This window comes from Crotalus tigris, unplaced genomic scaffold, assembly GCF_016545835.1.
Source record: "Crotalus tigris isolate CLP2741 ecotype Arizona unplaced genomic scaffold, ASM1654583v1 scf7180000023864.505019, whole genome shotgun sequence".
Lineage (NCBI taxonomy): Eukaryota > Metazoa > Chordata > Lepidosauria > Squamata > Viperidae > Crotalus > Crotalus tigris.
The window spans coordinates 397,192-420,330 of NW_024100235.1; the positions used below are offsets into that span (position 1 = coordinate 397,192).

Sequence of the window (23,139 nt, forward strand, 5' to 3'; positions counted from 1 at the left end):
ACAAGCTAGGCTGAGAATGACTGGCCCAAAGTCACCCAGTAACCTATCATTGCTGAAGGTGGAATTTCAGCTTAAATCGCCCAATGCCAGTCCAAACTTTAAACCAGGAGTCTCCAAACTTGGCAATTTTAAGACTTCTGGACTTCAACTACCAGAATTCCTCAGCCAGCATGACTGACTAATGAATCCTGGGAATTGAAGTCCACAAGTCTTAAAGTTGCCAAGTTTGGAGACCCCTGCCTTAAACCATCTGATTCAGGCATAAACTCTTCTGGCCAACTCTGCTAAAAATTACCCAGGTTTTTTTGTTTTGTTTTGTGCCCTCAAGTGTTGACTCCTGGAGACTGCCTGGATTAGCCCGTTGCAGTTTTCTTGGCGAGATTTTTGGAAGTGGTTGCCCTTGCCTCCTTCCTAGGGCAGGGAGCAATACCTGCCTAATTATATTGTTTTCAAATTAATGAAAAAGATTGTTAAAATATTTAAAATTTAATAGCTGGAGCAGTGAAGGGTTGGACAGTGAGTAAGAATACAGTTATAGCTAATTGCTTGAAGAGAGCTGACAATGAGGCAATCTAACCTGTGATTGGTTACTGTAAGTGTAAAGGGGGCGTTTCCTAGTTTACTGGGGTTTTTTTCCCTCTATGTGCTATGTGTGATCTCTGTAATTTACCTCACGATGTTCCTGCTATGTTGCTTAATCTGAGGATTCTCCTCTCTGCCTATTTTATTTACTGTAAATATATTTATTTATATAAAACTGGTTCGTGTCAGCATTTCTGACTCCATTTGGACATTGGCTGCACAATTCCAACAAAGATCTATGCTAGAGGATCACAAACTTTCTCAGTTCATGTTCTTAGCGCCTTTGTAATTTTTTCACAGCACCTGTAAATCGAAAGAAATACCTAACAGTTCTGTAAATTAAGGAATTAGATCCAAATTTAAAATATCTCACAGCACCCCATGCTTTTGTAGCACCATGGGACACGAGGTACAATTTTAGGAACTGCAGATCTATACACTGCCCATTTTTAAACAGCTGATAAATTCTTGTGTGTTATTGATCCTGTATTATCCTTTCTACTCTCTGATCTTGTTTTCTGGCCTTTAGCCATCCTCACTTCTAAATGAGATCTTTTATTGGTTGGATTTTAGAAAGATTACATAGGAGTGAGGAGGGGCAATTTAAAATCTCCTATTCCTTCATCAATATTACAATCAACCTCCTGGAAAGAATGGTTCTGTTTAAAGGGATACTTTCAAGAAATATTTTCTAAAAGCAGTTGGGAAAACAGCATTTTTCGCATTTTTGTTTCCATCTCAGAGGAGAATTCTTTGAAGTGATTACTTCTGTTATCACTTTCATCTAGTAGTTTGATGATAAAAATAATGATGGGGCATTGTGCTTACTAGGGTACTGATTAAATCTCCAATAGTCTATGTGTTACTCTCTTTCTAAAGTAATTATAGTTTCAGTCTTTTACTACATGCTGCTTTTAGCATAACGCGCTAGATCTCAGCTGCAGAGGGCAAATAAAAATATTGTAATAAAATAGCACACATCAGACTTTCCAATATAAATGTGCTAGCTCTCACCAGAAGCACCACTGGAGCAAACAAAATTACCTTTTCTCTCCAGGGAGAAGCCCAGAAGGCAGCATAAATATATGTTGTGCATTTGTGAACAGTCATAGGCCTGCTTAAGACAATCACGTGAATCGGAATAGTTTCTTTCCCTAGAGGAATCATGTTTGCAAGCTTCATTGTTATTGTTGACAAGAGGCACCACGAGTGAGCAATTCATTATGAAGGCAGAGAAATCAAGCACATGCATGCTATTGTCTTTTCATTGTTACACTGGCTATGAAAAAACATATAGGAAGCAGCTATTTAGAATTCTAAGACAAAGTGCATGGTCTAAGGCCCTTGCATGGTCATCACTAAAATAAAAGATTCTTTCAGAATGTTGATGCTTATATCATAATTTTGATGCCTCTGTAGCTCTTTCTATTTTCCTTTCCAAAAATGTCCAGTATAAATTACTTAGCATTATCATATTGCATTATTCTCCACTGCCTTGTCATACTATTTGTTGCTACTAATACGCATATAATTCTATAAATATCATATAAACCAGCTACGCCAGCATTCCCTGACTAGATGGGAATTAGATGTTCATAGATCCAGACCTATGGACATTTATTATTTATATTTTTATCAAGGTGCAATACAAACCAGGTAGCCCCAATAATTACAACATTCTATTCACTATAATTAGTTCATAACTTAAATAGCCAAACCAATAAAAAAATATTAACAATGCAAATAAACCAAAGAGTAAGGTAATCCTCAATTTATGACCACAATTGAGCCCCAAATTTATGCTGCTGAGAAATTTGTTATGTGAGTTTTGCCCCATTTTATGACTTTTCTTGCCACATTTGTTAAGTGAATAACTTTTATTGTTAAATTATTGTAGTAACACAGTTGTTAAGTGAATCTAGCTTTCCCATTGCCTTGCTTATCAGAAGGTCACAAAAGGTGATCACAGGACCACGGGACTCTGCAACCACCATAAATATGAACCAGTTGTCAAACATCCAAATGTAAATCATAAACTGCTTAAAAGAACAACTGTATCAGACTAACTATCTTGCAAGTATCTTTCCTCCAAAAATGTTCTCCAAGTATTGAATTTCATATGACACACAAAGCCATAAACTACACAATCACATTTTATCTGTATGTGTTGTGTGAATCTAGCACGTACACTTAATTCAATGCCATGAAAACCTAGAAAATTTTTTTAAACCATTTAAAAATAATAAAACTATGGCACTGTTAAAAGTAAATGCTAAACATTTCAAGACTCAATTAAAAAATATGCCTAAAGCACACTATAAATGGTAATAAATAGCGGGACTGCCTAAACTTTAAAGCCAACTTTAAAAGATGTGACGAGGGGGAGGGAGGGGCAGAAAGAGAGGGAGAGAAAGAGAGAGATTTGTTTCAACATAGCAGCCATTTGGCATATTGTTGAGATGCCACTTTCCACCTGTCCTGCCATATTCTGAATCAGCTACAATTTTTAGTACATCTTAAAAGGCAACTCCATGACGAACACATGGCAGTAATTCAGTTTTGAAGGATTATTAGCACTTGTACTACCTAAACTCAGACTTATTGCTTCAGATAGAGATGTTATATAGTTGCTCAATATCATACTGAATCCAGATAGACATTCAGACTCAAAACTGGTTCCTTGAGTAGAGAGCACTCTTATCCAGTTCCTTAAGGATTCCAGTGTCCCTCAACCAGAACTCTGGAATCCAGCCCCTGGAATCAGCCACAACTCCATCTTATCCAAATTCAGCTTTAGTTTATTTTCCTAGGTCTAGTCTTGTATCATCTGGAGACACACAAAAGACTTTCTAAACCTCCAGAATTATGTTCATTCAAAAGCAAAATTGCTTCCTCCTCTTATATAGAGCTGCTTGTGCCAGCTTTCTCTAGTTACATCTCCTCTAAAATATGTTAGTTCAACTTCTCAAATCTATCTGGAAATGGATGGATATCAATACATTTAGAAAACATCATGTTGAGAGTGACTAAATTGTGGTTTTCTTTAATAGGCAGCTCTGGGACAGTCTTTTTTATAGGGAGGAAGAAACTTCTCTATAGAAGAATCCCTGAATGTCACTTTCAATTCTGGATGGCAATCTGTCAATCATAGAATATCAAAACGTATTGTGTAGGCTATCTACAATATTCTTTATATAAGAACTTCAGAGCACAAAAAGTAATACAATCCCACAAAAAATGCTCTATTTGTATGGTATTCTTATCTGCAGAATGTTCAATGACCATTGGATCAATGGGCCCAAATAATATGACCATAAGGAGATTACTTTTAATTCCAAAAAGCCTCAGAGTTCTTTGGTGCTCAGATAACAGCCCCAAATCAGCTATTGTCATCTGAATGGCACACCAGAGGGAAGAGTCAGTTCTTCTGCTCTCTATGACAGAGATAAAAGTCCTAGAGAGGCTTTGAAAAAAACAAATTTCTCAAGGCAATTCCTCTCTGCGACCATTTCAGTTTGGCATCCCCATTCCTCATACCTACACAAGGAAGTTGGGGGAAAAAAGGCAGAAATGGGGTGGGTAAATAGGGCCCTTGTGACCCTGTCAATGGTGATGCTGCCCTTGATCTTATCACTTGCATTTTTTAAAAAAAATGTTCCAATAGAAAAAAAAATAGAAAGCTGGGAAAGAAGCAAAAGCCTCTAGGGCTACTCTGCACCAGTTGGGAAGAAAAAGAAATAAAATGCCAGACTGGTAACAGGTGAAGTCATCCCAGTTCTTGTGCTATTGGTGCATGTAGGTCACTTAATTGGCTGGTGGAATGAATGCAAACTTGATTACTATGAAGATGAAAGATGTTTTAATATTATTTCCCAATATCAAGAGAAGAATCTTTTTTAAAATAAATAAATAAATATAAGATGTATTTTGAGCATTTTTAAATGACGGTGGGCCTCATTTGTTTCAGTGCTTTTCCAGAAGAGGACAAAAATCTTTATGAAGTTGCCTAGTTAAGTTAGATCACCACTACGAGAGAAATATAAAGCATCATCTCTTCCTCTAATAGAGCCCATAAATTTAGGGTCCCACTTCATATTCTATCCCATTTATTCTCTTATTGCATTCTTTAAATTTTTATTAAAGTTAAGTCATCAAACTTCTAATTCTTGCCTGTACAGATAGTCCTCAGTTAACAACAGTTCATTCAAAGTTACAACGGCACTGGAAAAAGTAACTTATGACCATTTTTCACACTTGCAGAAACCCCCAAGGTCATGTGATCAAAATTCACACTTGGCAACTGGCTCGTATTGAAGTGTCCCGGGATTATGTGATCACCTTTTGTGACCTGACAAGCAAATTCAATGAAATTAGATTCACTTAACAACCACATTATTAACTTAATAACTGCAGTGATTCACTTAACACGTGGCAAGAAACGTAAAATTGAGCAAAACTCACTTAACATGTCTCACTTAGCAACAGAAATTTGGGGCTCAATTGTGGTTATAAGTCGAGGACTACCTGTATGCTAAATGTTTAGCATTGCATTTTGAGCATGCACCCTCCATTCTCACTACAATCTGTTTTTAAAAGGCTGAAAAAGCAAATGCTGCAACCATTTCAACCTTACAGGTAAATACGGTTTCAAAGTTACCACATGTGTATGTATCTATTTCAGGACAATGTAGGTGATAATTTTAATTTCACAACTATCAACAGATTTGTTTCATTTTGTAAGACTATTGTCCTAGATACATTATCATGGACTGCTCTTTCTTATCACATCATAGCCTGCCTGCTTTCATTTGGTGGCAAGCTGACATGATAAGAGGAAATTATCTATGATAGCAGATCCACCAAGATAACAATCTGACACAATCTACCAATAAACAGGTATAGTTTATCATGCAGAAAAAAAGGAATTCCCATCATATAAAACAACCTGAGTTAATGACTGCTCCATTTACCGCTAGTAAAGAAAAAAATTCCCTCCCCGACTGTATTTTTCCAAGCTTTCTCTATAATCTTTGTCTTTGCTCCTCTAGCCTCATAATTATAGAAATACTTCTGTACACTAAAAATAATTTAGGATAAGAGGTACTTCCCCTTCCCTGACCCGGAGAGACTGGAGAAAGGAAAATGTACACATTGAGAGCACATTAAATTAATCCGTGTATTCTTTTTCAGAATGAAATACAGGGGTCCTTACTTAATGATCACAATTGAGTCCACCAACTCTATTACTAAGCAGTGTGGTCATTAAATAAAATATTGTGCAATTGCAATGGACTTATGTCAGCTCAGTTGCAAAGTGTGACGTGTGACAGCAACTTGTGATTTTACTGCCAGTTTCACCACTGACTGCTGATTGGATGCTGGTTGTGACACATGAAAATGGCAATTATGTGACTGTGGGACACAGTGATGGTCATAAACAACCGCACAGCATATTAATTTTGATCATGTGATGAGATGCTTTGACCATCGTAAATGCAAGGATTAGTTATCAAGTTATTTTTTCATCACCACTGTAAACTTTGAATGGTTGCTGAACAGGGCAGTTCTTAACTAAGGATTGCCTAGAATTAAGCATATTGTGAAGATAATAAGATGAAAAGAAACAATGTTCAGGAGAACAGATGGCCAGAAAGAGTGAATTTGTTTAGGTATGCAAAATGTTCTACATTCTCCTCCACCCAATGAACTGTTCCAATTCTGAAAACTTTCTGGCTGCTCATTAAAGCAGCTATGTCTTTTCCCAGGCTAATGCAACCAGGGACAGAATGGAACAGCTTCTGAAGCAGCCATGTGACCCTTGAAAAATATGCAGTTTCTTTGCTTATTTTATTGTATTTATTAATTAGATTTATTTGCCACCCATCTCATATGAAACAATTCTAGGCAGCTTACAGCATTAAAAAGTTAAAATCCTAACAAATAAATATATCTAAAGTGATAAAAATGAAAACCCCAATCAAGATGAAATTATAGTTAAAAGATGAGGAGGGAGGGAACAGAATGCATGGGAGGGGAGGTGGGATTGCCTCTTAATTCATGAACCACCTCCAGTGCATTGCTCTCCCATTTGTGCCTGAAGCCATCTGGCAGAGCCAGGTCTTCAGGCTCCTGCAGGAGGTCAGAAGGATGGAAGTCAATCTCACCTCAGGGGGTAAGATGTTCCAGAGGGCAGAAATCAGTTGTTTTAATTAACTGAAGAAAGGTGCTTGTATGCTCTTAGAAGTTCTCCAACTGTAGTCTTATACAGTGTATTACTGTGCAGCAAGAATGAGGGACAGAAAGTCAGAGATGTGATATTGAACAGGAAGAGCTTCTACATAGGAACAGTTCGCTTGGGCTGTCAGGTTGCTGCATTCTGAGCCAGTTGCAGATTCCTGACGGTCTTCAACAGCAGTCCCATATAAAGTGCATTGCAGTAATCCAAACAGGAAATGATTAAGGTGTGTGTAACTGTGAGCAAGGCCTCTTGGTACAGCAACTGACACACAAGAGATTAGTACAAAGGCTCTCCTGTCATGGCTGCCACCTGCTCCTCCAGTAGGATCTGTAAGTCCAAGAGGATCGCTAAATTGTCTATCAGATCTGTTTGGGGGATTGTTATCCCTGTCCAGTCAGAGAAGTCAACTCTCCTGACCAAAGAAGGATCAAAAATACTGGTAGTCCTTGATTTACAACAATTGAGCCCCAAATTTATACTGCTAAACGAGACATTTGTTAGGTGAGTTTTGCCCTGTTTTACGACCTTTCTTGCCACAGTTAAGTGAATCACTGCAGTAGTTAAATTAGTAACTTGGTTGTTAAGTGAATCTGGGTTCCCCTTGTCAGAAGATTGCAAAAGGGGATCATGTAACCCCGGGACATTGCAACCGTCATAAATATGAGACAGCTGCCAACCGTCTGAATTTTGATCATATGGCTCTGGGGATGCTACAATGGTCGTAAGTATGAGAAATGGTCATAATAATTTTTTTCAGTAACCTTGTAACTCTGAAAAATCACTAAGTGAACCGTTGTAAATCGAGGAAAGTTAAGAAAGCTAAGCCCTGTAGCACACAATAAGAGCAGCGAGGTAAGCCAGCTTCAGTGCTCTTACTACCACAGGTTCTAATAAAGGCTAATGCCAATGCTTGGTTAGCTTCATCCTTCATATTCCTAAAACATCTCTCAAGACGCAAGGCCCTTGTTGCATACTCTTTCCAGACCACAACTAAGGCCTCAGCAAACTCATGAGAACCTCAGGAATAAATAACCCCTTCTGAAACCCTATTGGGTTCATCTATCATGGAACGGACTGATCAAATAGGCCTATCCTCCCTGCAGTGGGAGGCAGTTAGAGAATTCCAGGAAGAAGAGGAATGATCTGTCCATGTGTCCATGCCAAGGGACTGTTAATGTCCCCTAATCTAAGATCACCTTGCCACTGTCCTGAGACAAAGATCTAATGCATGATTCCTTTGTGAGTTGGGTCATCTAAAAGGCGCACCAGTTTCATGGCTATCATGGCCTTGAATTTAGGTCACCTCTGCCTCTGGGCTCTGAGAAGCAGATTGAAGTTCCCCAGAACTACTGTATAAGTTGGGGAACTCCCTGATAACTCCATTACTGAGGTCAGGACCCTGGCTAAAGGCACTGCCATCCCACAGAGTGAGGGAAAGGCCAGGAGATATCTAGCAAAAAGCAAGGGCAGTAGACTTACATGGTGTAAACTGGTGATAAATGAGTGCATTTGTGAATTGGGGTATTATAAATGAATGTCACTATGAGTAAATGTGTAAATCACCATGCTGATGATTGATAGAGCAATGAAGGTATTGTTCTACTCTGTCATTTATTTTCTCGATTTATCTATCTAACTGTGGATGATGGGCAGATGATAGGTGGAATTCCACATTCAACAGCTGAGATTGGGCTTTCCCCCAAAAAATGTACCATGGATTCCGAAGCCTTTGAGAAGGGGCGTTGGTCTTACCTGAACGCCTTTTCTCAGTACGGAGATGGATAATCCATGGATGGGTTTTCTCTGTCTGCCTGCTCTTGAGACCAAGTAGCCAAAGCTTGACACGCCCCCACTTCCTGTGGAGTCCATTCTTAACGAGGGCGAATTGGCTGATGATTGACGAGGTATTGGCTCTCAGCTCCCTACTAGCGGCCTGCTGGCCTTGGGGTGGGTGTGGATTATCCATCTCCGTACTGAGAAAAGGCGTTCAGGTAAGACCAACGCCCCTTCTCCAGTACAGGAGATGGATAATCCATGGATGGGACGTACCAAAGCCTCACTGTCCCAAGGGGTGGGAAACAGATAAGGCCGGTAGATTGATCTCTGAGACAACTTGCTGGAGGACCCTCCTACCAAAGGAGGCATCCGCCGATGCAAAGCGGTCTATCTTGTAGTGTCGTATAAACGGGGAAGGCGAGGACCATGTCGCGGCCCTGCAAACTTCCTCGATTGACGCCTGGGTAGCCCATGCCGCCAAAGTTGCAGCGCTTCGGGTGGAATGGGCTGTGAGATGACTCGGGGGCGGCAGGGATGATACATTGTAAGCTTCTGCGATACAGCTTCGGATCCACCTTCCAATGGTGCCCGCGGAAACTTTCCGCCCCAAGGTGCCCGCTTGGAAGGACACAAATAGGGCCTCCGATTTGCGGAAGGGTTCTGTACGCTTTATATAACGCCGCAAGGCTCTGCGGACGTCCAATGTATGCCACTGCCGCTCCCGGTCATGTGTTGGATTTGGACAGAAGTTTGGGAGAATTACTTCCTGTGTCCTGTGAAAGAGTGAATTCACCTTCGGTATGAAGGCAGGATCTAACCTAAGGACCACCCTGTCCTTGTGGAAAATGCATAGGTCGTTTCTGACTGACAGTGCGGCCAGTTCCGAAATTCGTCTGGCCGATGTGATGGCAATCAGGAACGCCACCTTTAGCGACAGGTGTCGCAAGGAAACGGTCGCCAATGGTTCAAATGGTGACCGAGTGAGTGCGTGAAGGACTCGCGGTAGTTCCCAGGACGGGTACCTGTGAATTACTGGAGGTCTGGTGTTATAGGCGCCCTTGATAAAGGCGCGGATCCTGGGGTGGTGAGCTAAGGGAACCGAATCCGTGCAGGTGAGGAGGGTGGACAAGGCCGCCACTTGCCTGCGGATGGTCGCGGGGGCGAGGCCTCTGTCTAGTCCCTCCAAGAGGTAATCTACTATCTGAGGGATGTAGAGTTTGTGTAAGTCAAACTGCCGTTCCCTGCACCAAAGGCAAAAATTTTTCCAAGTGGAGTCATAAATGCGGTTTGTTGCCGGACGGCGTGAAGCTTGAATTATGGTAATGGCCCCGGGAGAGAATAGTTCCTGTGCCATTATCTGGCGCTCAAGTGCCAGGCGGTCAGTTGTAACCATTGGGGTTCCGGGTGACTGATGGTTCCCTGGTGTAGGGACACTTGATGAGGGGGAATGTTCCATGGGGGCGACTGAGACAGGTTCATCAGGTCGGCGAACCACGGTCTCTGTGGCCAATATGGTGCTACTAGGATCACTTCTGCCCGCTCCTGAATCAGCTTTCGGATGACCGCCGGTATGAGTGGTAGTGGGGGAAAGGCATAAAGCAGACCCTGAGGCCACTGAGTTCTCAGAGCGTCCGTCCCCTCTGCTCGCGGGTTGAAGTAACGAGAGTAAAATCTGGGGAGCTGGGCATTGTCTGATGATGCGAACAGATCGAGGATCGGGTACCCGAACTTGCGGGAGATGTCTAGGAACAAGTTCGGGTGTAGCCCCCACTCCGAAGGGTCCACTGTGGTGCGGCTTAGGAAGTCCGCTTGCTGGTTGTTGACCCCCGATATGTGTTCCGCTTTTAGTGACTTCAGATTGGGCTCTACCCAGCTGAATAGGAGTCGTGACTCTGTCATCAGGGTTTTTGATCTGGTCCCCCCCTGCCGATTGATGTGCGCCTTGGCTGCTACGTTGTCTGTTAGGACTAGAACGTGGTGGCCTCTGATTCTGTCTTTGAATTGTTGCAAGGCTAGGTGGATAGCCCTGAGTTCTAGCCAGTTGATGTTGTTTCTCAGATCCGTGGCGGACCAACGTCCCTGTACAAACCGGGAGTCCAGATGGGCTCCCCAACCATACAGACTGGCGTCTGTAGTGATGGTAACTCTGACTGGTTCCTTGAAGGGTGACCCCTTGGTCACGGCCCGAGAGCACCACCAGCGTAGCGCCCTGCGGATTTGTGCCGTGACCCTGACTAGGTGGTTGGATGCGCTGGTGTTCTGCCGTTGGTACGGGAGCAGAAACCACTGTAGTTCCCGTAGGTGGAGCCTGGCCCAGGGTACAATGGCTATGGCCGATACCATCTTGCCCAATAATTGGGAAAGTGTTAGTATCGGAACTGAACGTTGCCTGTGAACCCAGCGAGCCAGTTCCCTGATGCCGGCCACCCGGTCTTGGGAGAGATAGACCATACAGTTGGTTGTGTCTATCATGGCCCCCAGATGCAGCAGCCTGGACGAGGGAACTGTCTGGCTCTTCTGAAAGTTTACTGAGAATCCGTGTAATTGGAGGACGCGAATGACGGTCCTTACGTCCGCCTGAGCTGTCTGTAGGGATGTTGCTTGGATTAGTATGTCGTCTAGGTAACATTGGACGCGTATTGGGATTTTTCTCAGTTTGGCGGCTACCGCTGCTAGTATCTTGGTAAATACCCTGGGTGCCGAAGATAGACCGAAGGGGAGAGCTCTGTATTGGAAGTGTTTTCCCCCGTAACAGAAACGTAGGAACCGGCGGTGGTTTGGGTGGATGGGGATGTGAAGGTAGGCTTCCGTGAGGTCTATCGATGCCAGGAAGTCTCCTTCTCTGATGCTTCCCAGGATGGACTGAAGGGATTGCATCTTGAATTTTTTGTATGTGATGTAGCGGTTGAGGTTTTTTAGGTCCAGGATTGCCCTCCATCCTCCTGAAGTCTTTGGAACCACAAAGAGGATGGAGTAAAATCCTCTGCCTCTGTATTCCGCTGGGACCGGTTCTATTGCTTGAATGTCCAACAGGTGTTGGATGGCCTCCTGCATGAGTTTGCGTTTGGTGGGGTTCCTGGAGACCGAGCAGTTGATGAGTCGGTCTGGGGGTGTGACCAGGAACTCCAGGGACAGCCCGGACTGGATGGTTTGTAGTACCCAGTTGTCCGTGGAGGTCTGCTCCCACTGGTGGAAGAAGTGAGCTAGTCTTCCTCCAATGGGTAGGTCTATGTAGGAGTCATTTTGTCTTCCGGTACGGACGACCCGTTCCACGAAAGGGTCGTCTCGACTGGTTTTGTTGTCTGGGCTGGAACCCCGGTCTGTCGTAGGGGCGGCCGTACGGTTTGTTCTGCCTGGGAGTGAATGGCTTGGGTGCCTGACTGATAGGCGTGGTTGTCGGTTGACGAAAGGACTGCCTACGAAAGTAAGGTGTGGTACGTTTGTCTGACCTTTTGTTCAAGTGTGCCATGACCTTCCGCTTGTCTTTGTTCTCTACAAGATAGGGGTCCAAGGCCTCCCCAAACAGACCGTTGCTTGAGTAAGGGGCGGTCGCTAGCCGCCACTTAGCCTTGGTGTCAGCTTGCCAGTGTTTTAGCCATAGCATTCTCCTGGCAATTATGTTGGATGCTATGGATCTGGATGAAAAAATGGCCGATTGGAACGTTGCGTCTGCAGCGTATTCCGTGGCTGCTACCATCTTAGCCAGGTCCTGGTGTGTTCGTATGTCCTCCATAGGAACTATGGTTTGTAGTTGTTGCAACCAGATGAGGGTGGCCCGGACAAAAAAGGAGGCCGAGGTGGCTGCTTTGATGGCCCATGCCGCTGTCTGGTGGGTTTTGCGAAAGGCTTGTTCCCACTTTTTGTCATCTGCCTTAAGGGCCTCCACTAGGTCCCCAGCCATGGCTGTCTGGGAGACCAAGGGGGTCCAGGCTTCATCTACTTTAGGAATTTCTAAGGCCTCATTGAGGTCTGTGGCAGTGCTGTATAATTTTTTGTCCGTACCACTCACTGATGGGAAGGAAGCGGGAGAGTCCCATGGCTTCTTGATCCCTTTCAGGAAAATGGCGGGGCAAGGTATATGGTGTTGCGTTGTCACCTTTTCTACGAATACGGGTCTGGATGTGGTGGCCGGTGTCGCTTGCGGCTGAGAAAACTGATCCGTCCCCATGTCCGCAATGGCTGTGGCCTTGCGTAGTATCGTGAGGAAGCGGTTGGGATTAAATAATCCCCCTGAGGGGGGCTCAGGGGGAAGTTCCTCATCCGCTGACATAGAGATCCCAGGTTGATCCTCCTCTTGTGGTGAAGAATAACCACTCATGGAGGACTGGGCCGAGGAGACGGGTTCCTGAATGCCTGAGGACTCTGAGGGGAGTTCCGAGTGTGGCATGGCTGAGATGGAGGGCCCCTGGTCATGGTGGGCGGAGCGCTGTGCTAGGGCTCGGTCCACCACTTTGGTTAATAGGGCCTCTAGCCGTCCATCTGCCCAGATGTCCCCTATGTCATTACCTTTGGGTGTGGTGACCGCAGGTGGAGAGTTGGACTCAGTGGTTGTGCCTGCCGCCGTGGTTGTTTGTTGGGCTGATGTAGATGGCGGATCCAGTGGTTGCGGTGTTCCTGGAATGGACCACGCGCTCTGGGTTGATGTGGATGGACCCAATGGTAATTCCATCTCGGTGGCCGCTATTTGAACCAATTCCAATTGGGCCTGCCTCTGCGCTCTGGAGAACTCCTTCTCCAGGGCCTGGTGCCTACGGCTGGCTTGCTTTTCCGCCAACTTGGAGGGCCTCTTGAGCGAGTGTTTTGTCTTCGCTTTGCACTTGCCTGCCGCCTTCTGGTCAGAAGGTGTGTTGCAGCCGTAATTGGGAGGTGGAGGGGTCGTGCTCATGGATTGAGGCAACGAGGGTCCCTCCATTCCGCTTGAGCAGTCCCAGAAAAACTGAGAAGACGCTCAGGCAGGCAAGTATTGGCGGGAGCGAAATTGGAACAAGTACCAGGACTGTTCCCCTGATCACCCGACCACAACAAAAATATTCTCTCTGGGCTAAGGTCACGGTAGCTGAGGGAGGTACCGAAGGCACGTTTGGAACCACTCTTTGGGTTCCGCCCGGAGGCCTTAGGTGACCAGGCAACGTGCACCAGTAGAAAAAGGAAAAGGGAGGCAAAAAATATCAGTGGCGACCTCAAAAGGGTCTGTAGGCCTGACTTAATACACAGCAGGTATCAAATGGCGGTCACCTAGAGCGGAATTTATTCTTATTAATACTATTACTATTATACTAATAATAGGAACAACAATAATAGTAAAATAATAATAATAATAACAACAACAACAATAATGGTGATGATGATAATATTGTGTGTTCTGTCTTTAGGCCTGTTGGCCCTGCAGTCGCTTAATTTTTAGCTTTAAAAAAAAATTTTTTTTTAATTATTATTATTATTATTTTTAAAATTTATGTATCTATTTTTATTATTATTATATTTTGTCCTATTATTATATGTGTGTATCGGGGGTGGAGCGCTGGTTGTGTGCTCCTATTCCGCCTCTATCAGTGATTCCAGATATGATGTAGAGCTTCCTTAAGCTTGGTTTGCCTTTCTCTGGCAAGAGATGGCAGCCACAGCTCGTTTCTCCCTGAAAAAGGGCTTTGCAGATCCCAGGAGGGTTCTCTAGCCTCCGTTTCTTGGTTGGCTTACTCCCTTCCTGTGCTTCGTTTCCCTCTGAAGATAAGCTCCGCAGCCTCCCAGAAGCTGCTTGTGCCCGGGGATTTAAATTTGGCGCGCTGTGACGTTTTAAGGTAATCCCAGCCAGGGATTGCCTTTGTTGTCTGAAAACGGCAACTAAAATGGCGCCCGCGGTTGCCCTGGGCTGCTAGGGAATCTCCGATGATCCGAATTCAAGTTTGAATCCGGACCTGGAGATTGTTATTTTTTCCCCCAATTTGAGGAAAAAATCCCTTGGAAGGTTGGGGAGAAAAGCTCAGCAAGTGGTCTCTGCTGATGCCTTTTTCCCCCCCCTTTTCCACCTCCAGAGCCCTGGGGCTGACTGGGATCCGTGGGGAGTTTTCCCCCCCCCACACCCCCTTTTTCAATTTTAATATAGGATCAGGGATGATCCCAAGGAAAACTTAGTGGTTGGGGAAAAGGTTCAGCAAGTAGTCTCTGCTGATGCCTTCTTCCCCCCCTTTTCACCCCCCAGAGCCCTGGGGCTGGCTGATATCTGTGGGGAAATTTCCCTCCCCACCAATCCCCTTTTAATTTTAGGTTTGAGATCAGGACTGATCCCCAGAAAATTTTGTGGTTAAATTCCTATAGGTGGAAAATATTTTTTTTTGGGAAGGGGAAGCCAATTATCAAGGGATAATCAATCAATGGATTTCTTGTCTAACCTGATAAGCTGAGAGCCACGCCAAAACGAGTCTTCTCCGAGCAGAGACCAAGTTAAGAATGGACTCCACAGGAAGTGGGGGCGTGTCAAGCTTTGGCTACTTGGTCTCAAGAGCAGGCAGACAGAGAAAACCCATCCATGGATTATCCATCTCCTGTACTGGAGAAAAAAGTGCTTTTCAATTACAAGTTCAAATTGAAAATTTAGATAAGAAGTTTGATAAAATAACAATGGTTTTAAATCAACCCAAAGATGATGCTCAGATACAAGTAACAGCAGCTAAGCAGATTTACAGTCAGACAGATTGGAATCTAATTTATTGCTGATGGATTTGAAAGAGAAGAAGTTTGATTTGAAACTTATTAGGCTTGTTGGAGAAGGCTAAAGGGGGAATGGATTCTAAAGACTTAAAGAGTTGACAGAACTGATGGTAATGAACTGGACTTTCTTAAGAAGATTGATAGAAACCGGGGAATGAACTTATTATATCCAAGCAGAAAAAAAAATTGAACAGCAAGTGCTGCAGATATATCTACAACAGAGACTTATGATTTTGGGGAATGAGATCAAATTGTTAGGAAAGATCCTAGTTAAAATTAAAATTAAGAATCAGCTGAGGATATTTGATTCTGGATGGACCAGAGATAAAGATTATAGAATAGAACAGAATTATTTATTGACCTAGTGTGATTGGACACACAAGAAATTTGTCTCTGGTGCATAAGCTCTCACTGTACATACAAACAAAAAAGTGATAATTCATAGATCTTAAATCATAAGATACAATCATGAATTATAAGATGCAAACAATTATAAACTGTTAATATACCAATTGGAGAAGGTAGAAGGAAAGTTGAAAGATCAGAAAGATGACAAGAATAATAGCAATACAGTTGACTACATAGGTAAATATCTTTAGGCATAAGACAGTGCTGTGGGAGTTAAGTGTTCAGCAGAGTGATGGCATGGGGGGAAGAACGATCTTTGTGTCTAGTGGTTTTGGCATGCAATGCCCTATAACAGTGGTGGCAAACCTATGGCACACGTGCCAGAGGCGGCACTCAGAGCCCTCTCTGTGGGCACATGTGCTGTCGCCCCAGCCCTGCCTCCCCCTGCAGCCCCCTTATCAGCAGCCCCCCCCCCCGGAAGAGAGTCATCCCCGATCATGGAGCAGCACAGCCAAGCACATAGCAGCTGGGCAGCAGGGGCAAGACTCTGCCCTCGCATCGTCATGTGCAGATGATGCTGTGGGGCATTGATGGAGGGTGTGTCCATCATGGCGCTGCAGAGCCACCTGAGCGATCTGCGGCGGGCCGTGGAGGTGGTGGGTGGCCCGGCAGATGGGGTGGGGGTGGGGGTGGAGCGGGCAGGGTAGAACGACAGGGTGGGGGGCGGTTTTTGGTCTCTAAAAGGTTTGCCATCACTACCCTATAACAAATTCCTGACAGAAGAAGTTGAAACAGTTTCAACAGGATGTGAGGGGCCTGTAGATATTGTCTATTCTCCTTCCTCAATAGAATATATATATATGCAAAAAAAAATAGAAATGCATAGTTTTGTTCAACTTGTAGCAGTTACTGAAGTAAGAACACTGAAACTTTGGAGCTGATTGCAAATGACAGGTGCCAACCAAAATCAGAGATAAAAAATGCTATACAACAAAGAGATGTTCAAAAATCAGGATAATAGGTTAGGAAAGAATGGCTCTAAGTTGAAGAAAGACTCTGGGGGTTTTGGAAGCCCAAATAAAGAGAGCTCTCTTTCAAGCCAATAGTATGATGAAGAATAAGAAATCAAGAGAAAATATTATTCTTAAATCTCTGAAAGATTGGTGAACTGTCCTCCAGTCCAAATGGTAGTGTCAATTATTTAAATAAAATAAATAAAAAATAAAATATCAAACCTCTTCTAGTGACACTTAAAGGCAGTTAAATATTTATGATTCTCATTCATGCAAATCAAATTACAAGCCCAGTTGTAGTCCAGCTTCATAAAAAGTCAAGCTTTCTGCAAATGCTTGAAATTTGAAGTTGAGAAATAAAAACAATCAACTGCAATAGCTCTCTCTCGATTAGTGGAATGATTGATTATTCACTGACAGACATAAATATCCCCAGACCTGCAAATTTCTCACATAACTAGTTAAAATTTTAGTGGATTGCTATGTATATTTCAACAGGGGATTTTAAACCAAGCTACTGTACATCCTTTCTTATGTGCTTCATTTCAAGATATTGTCATAACTTAGCAAAATCAAATCTTCTTTTAAATTCAACTAACAGGAGTCCCATTGTTGTTGTTTTTAAAGGATTACATGGAAAGGGCAATGTCTGTTTTAACAAATTGCCATTTCCCAAGTCACTGTGTCTGTATATAGTTTACAACCAATTTTGCTATTGGGTCTCTCAGGATCCCTCTCCATGTTCCTCTAAGCAGGAAAGCAAATAAGACAGAAATATGTCCAACCAAACTTTCAAATATCCAGGAGTATTCCCTAATACATAAAAAAGATATTTTTTTCTTGGAAGAGAAAGATGTAAGGTCGACAATTTTATGGCAACTGACCTCAGGAGAAATCCTTAAAAAAAATCTATTACAACAAAAATAATCCTTCTTAAGCTTTATCAAATTCTTCAGGGGATCAATCATACCAGTTTCCCAGACAGCATGCTTTTTCTGTCTAAATTAAAGAATAGTTAAGAAATCTAGGAGGGGGGGAGAGAGAGAGTGCAAACAAGCATACAAATACACTCTGTTTTCTAACTGAAATCCTCAAACTGTAGTATCAGGAAATAGCAATAGCACTAGTACTAGCACTTAAACTTATATCCCGCTTCACAGTGCTTTACAGTCCCCTCTAAGTGTTTTACAGAGTCAGCACATTGCCCCAACAATCTGGGTCCTCATTTTACCAACCTTGGAAGGGTGGAAGACTGAGTGAACCTTGAGCCCGTCAGTATCGAACTCCTGGCTGTGGGCAGACTTTGTCTGCAGTATTGCATTCTAACCACTGAAATAATTGAAATTGAAATAATTCATTTATTGGTGTCTAATTAAAAGGACTGTGCTGTGCTTTGAAAATAATGTGGAAAAGATGCTTCGTGACATATATGGCACCTGTCTGCAACTGTTTCAGACAGAATGAAAACTAAGGAAGAGGAAAAAGATCGTTGCTTTGCTGATCATTGGTTTTAATCGTATTTTTCATTAAGCAGCAGTTGGGTAGATATAGTACTAAATTATATAGGAGTGCACAACTTTAGTTGATTGATAGCTTTTGAGTGGAGTGCTGATGAATTAGGAATAAAAACTATCTTTGTTCTCATTTGCAGTTATGTTTAATTAAATATCCTGAATACTGTAGTACTTTCAATCATTTATGTAATTATATCCCTTTGTGGCATGTTAAACATTGCAAGTAAACTTTTAGAGATTTGACAGAGATAGATTAGACAGATGATCGATGGAGGGATGAACAGATAGGAGTCTGTCCAAAATGTGTAAAATAGAATGAAAGAACTCTTTTCAAAATATTCCTTTCTTTAGCCAGATAGTAATGCTAAATAGCTGACTTCCATAAGCAGGAGACTGCCACTCTGGCCAGGAATTTTGACAAACCTCCTCTGGAGTTTCTGGGCTAGAAAAAGCAACTGATCTGCTCATTCTTTAAGCAAGGATCCTTCTGATAACTCAAATTCAACTTTGGGTCTCAGAAAATTGTCAGGAGACCACTACATGGCTTTAAAAGCTTTTAGTAAACACTGCCCACCACATTTTCAAGCCTATGTTTGCAATCATAACAGTCTGACATTTGCTAGAGATTTGTGCAGGATGAATGCATGAAATGCTGTTACCAATCTCCCACAACACAGAGGTTACTCTGCTAGGTGCAATGCTTAGTGTATGTTTGTTTTTCTACAGCTAAATCCATTGCCATGACTCCAATCTTTCAAAATCAACATTGTTTTCCAAAAAACAGGAAATGTTTTAGAAGCATGCTTGGTCTACCTTTTGGTCAGGAAGCTCCAGATAACTATAAAATACTTAGAATAACACAAATTAATGATTGCAAAAACAGTTGTATCTCACAAAACTGAATTTAAGAGGAGTCTAAACCAAATACTGCATAACTGAATCCTAAGAGTTCGCCAGTCAGTTATGTTTTATATCAGAACACCATAGGCCAGGGGTGTCAAACTGCCAGCTCACGGGCCAGATGCGTCAAGGCAAAACCATGCCCACCCTACTGCCGGCAATGCAAAAAAAATTGCAACATGTCACGTGACATTGCGAGTTTGACACCCTTGCCCTAGGCCTAGCCCACTCCCTCCCTAACAAAATAAGCTATGTGGTTGTCATAATTCACCATCTAAATTTGCTGCTGGTATAAAGGGTTGCAACTGCTCAGTGAAGAAATTTATCAATAACAGACTCTAATTCTGGGAGGAAAAAGCAAAACAGAAATTCTATCGATATTTCCTTGCCCAATAATAGTTAGTAACCACTGCTTTGAATAACAGCAAAGGCAGATCCTAATTTTTTTTCCAGTCCAAAGTAGCTTACAGCTGGAATGTAAATTCCACAGGTGTTGTAAGATACTCATATTATTCTATTGTGGGATGTTTTACATCATATGGGAGCTGGTTTATATCTACAATGCTCCTACCTATGAACAGCCTTAATCTGACAAATTCATTAGTGAGCCATGCTCAATCAAAACATAATTTGTGAAATCTGGCATCTCCAAGATAAAAGTTACTGCTACTGACATAATTCACAAGACACCTGCCTTATCCATTACACACATACACACACACACACACACACACACACCAATCTTCAGCGCAATTCTTATCAGTATGTGATTCAGGGAGAGCTTTATTGAGAAACTAAGATATGTAATTTCTTGCCTAGTATATGGCCATTTTTTTTTTTTGCTCATGCTACCTTAGCCTTTCCAAGGCTACTGTAATTGTATTATCTGTTGGATTGAGGAAAACAGGAGATTTCTAAGGCAGATCCAGAAGGAGGACTTTTCAATCAGATTGCCTTATTCTGTTCTGGGATTTAGATCATGCTTGCCTTATCTAGAAATTGATTTCCTACATTTCTTGTGCTGCTCCTCCACCAGGAACAACTCATGATTTAAAACCATACAATACATCATAATAATGGATTGCTTTAAAATACAGCAAGAAAAGGCAACCTCTTGAAATGAAACCAGTACTATGAGGGAGAAAGCTACCCACAATAGGTATGTGTTCACAAACAAAAGATAGAAAGAAGGAGAGAGAAGGAGAAGGGAAGATATATTTTAGTGGGAAAGCATGCTATAATATTGGTGTAGTCATGAAGGAAGTTCTGTTCTGCCAAGTTATTTCTTTCCCTGTAGTTGAAGAATTTCCAAGAGTTTTGGTGCCGTCTTTTATTCTTTGAAGCAGACCTCACTGACTGTCCTATTTTTTCATTTGCTACTCTTTTTGGCTGAGAGTAAAAACACATACACACACAAAAGAGCATTTTCCCCTTTACTGCCTCAAGAGTATGTTTGCTGCCAGTAAATAGATTACGTTGATTATCTGGACAGATTTTATTTCATTCAGTTATTTTATATTAGAGGTATCAGATCTGGACTGTAAAATCTGAGTAGACCACTAGAAGGCACCAGAGTTTTCTCTATTTATTGTTATCTAGTAATCATCCAACATGTTGATTCCAGATCTTGTAGCCATAATTTACAACACAATATATTCATCTCTAACGTGGTTTTAGTTTGGCTTAATCTGCAGTGCGAATTTCATATCGCACATTATATGGGAACCCAATCAGCTGTAACTTATTTAACAATCAACATGGCTTAACAGAATGTTATCAAACTTCCTCAACTTGGTACTTTCCAACTGCGGTCTAAAATTTTGAGAATTTTAGTCTCTAAACACTTTAGTTCACCAATCTGGGGGAGAACTACAATAAGTAATTCATAGGGCTCTAAGCTATATATTAAATTTAATATTTTTGAATCACACCAGCATATCCCAAACTAGTGAATTAAGTGAAGTAATTATTTTTTTCTATTACAAATTTGCAAAAAATCTAAGTTTTATATTTGTTTTCATGAACACATTTCTTAAAAAACTCAATTGTTCTTGTAGATGCTCGTAGTTACCTACAAAGTCTTGCTATTACAGAAATATTTGTGTTTCATTTGTCCTTCCCAATGTCTATCTAAAGAAAAGAAATTCTACAATAATTTTGCAAATAATAAAAATAGTATCTATTCTTTACTAATTCAATGTTTGCCATGCCAGGAGTATTTAAGTTTATTGCTGAAGTTTGAATATTCATCCATATATTATGTTCTTAAATTACTAACATTTGTCACTTTAAAGCAAATTATTGTATAAGAAACTGGGACATAATTGTTTGCAAACTCTTGTACCAAGTACAAGTACTGCATTCATACCTGAAGCTAGACTAGGATGTTAACTATGGCTTGTTGAACAAATCATAAAAGCTTGGCTTCCTGCTAAGCTGTAATGGGTGGGTTCACCTAAATGATAAACCAAATAAAATGAAATCACATATTGGTGAGAAATATGAATCCAAATACCAACACGTGAAAGAGCCAGAACTGAATTTTGTGTAGCTTTTTTCAGTGGCAAAAATGGATTTGCTGACGTATAAAGAGAATATAGGTTTGCTTCATCCCTCAGTGAGGAAGTGGCAATCAGACAGGAATCATGTTGTACAAAATCTTTGCTGGGGTTTAATTTGAAGTTTTAGTCACCAAATCCAGCCTCAATAAAATATCAAGAACTTACAGAGTCCTTTCTTCCATTCTGAGGCCTCAAACACAATCACCTCACTTGATCTACATCTCTAAGTCAATAGGAACAACTTCCAGGCTGGTTTGCCTGTGACATTTTTCATTACAGGAATAATGATTTGGTGCTTGGACAAACAGCTCACTTTTTGAAGCACATTCTTCTCCATGAGAACAGCAGAGAGGAAATACTTAGCAACACAGTATTCCAGGAAATAACCTCTAAAATTTAAAAAGCCATCACAAATAATCCCCTATATTAGATATAGGCAACTTGGTACTTTTGGACTAGATCCCCCCGAACTTCATCCACCAAGGGTAACAAAGAGGGATTTAGGTAGTTGTTGCAATCCAAAATGGAGGACACTAGATTGCCTTCCTTGGCTTCCACGCATTAAGTACTTAAGTATTAAGTCAGCTCAAAACATCCTACATGTTTGCAATTAACTTATGTTCAATATCCATTAAGGTCACCAACATTGTCTTGCCTTCCTGAACCATGCATTTAACTGCATCCAAAGAGCAACAATAAATCACAAGGTTTTTTTTTTTCCTGGCCTATGCACATATAAATCACTTTTCATCTGCCAACGGCACAGGTGGAGTCTTTTCAACCGGGGAAAATCAACAGTAACAAAAATGGGGCGGAGAACCTCTTATGTTGCAGTTGCTTCTGAGCCTTCCAGCAGAATGCACTAAATGCCATTGAAAAAGAGAGCAACACACACCCCTTAGAAGAATAGAGAGGCCAAGCTTTGCTTAGCAGCAGGCAGCTCCGCACAAATCCAACTCCAGAAACCAAGTGCGCTGCAAAACTTTACTTGGTAGATCTCGCTAGTCCAAACCTTTCTATCCGTAAGAGCGTTTTTAATGTTGCTTCTCTCGCATCCAAGTTTCGGGTGCATTTTTCTTCTTGGTACAATTACCGTTGGGAAATCCAACTGTTCATACAAAGACATCCTAAGCAATCCTCTACATAGACACACGCGCATATAGACCCAACCCAAAGCATCCAGCTTCAATTCTCCGCTCAATGAAAGGCATAAAGTCACCCACGCAGCAATCAGGTATCTGGGCTGTACGATCCTCTCGTACAAAGAAAAACGCAGGCAGCTCTGCTGTACGTTCTTTTGCGAACGCGCGCACACACACACACTCGCACACTTTTTTGAAATGCCCCGTGGAATCCAGATAAATCTTCTAAGGCAGGCAACGCGCAGAAAATATTTCGAGGCGTCCTGAGAGTTCTTACACACACACACACAAACACAATCCTACAGAATCGCAAGCTGCGTTTTCGTCACCCTGCGTCTTTTTAATATTCCCACAATT

General features: G+C 42.1%; 1 protein-coding gene across 4 annotated transcripts in view; it reads right to left on the reverse strand.

Annotated features, from left to right (window-relative positions):
- PLPPR1 (phospholipid phosphatase related 1) overlaps positions 1-23,139 on the reverse strand; it is a 150,328-nt gene that overhangs the window by 126,514 nt on the left and 675 nt on the right. Inside the window, exon 1 of one of the 4 annotated variants that reach the window (XM_039322169.1) lies at positions 22,864-23,085. The exons of 2 other annotated variants lie outside the window; for them this stretch is intronic. The gene's annotated coding sequence lies outside the window, so the exon portion shown is untranslated. Of the gene's footprint in view, positions 1-22,535; positions 23,086-23,139 lie in introns of those variants that run through there. One more of the 4 variants, XM_039322167.1, reaches the window with a different exon arrangement.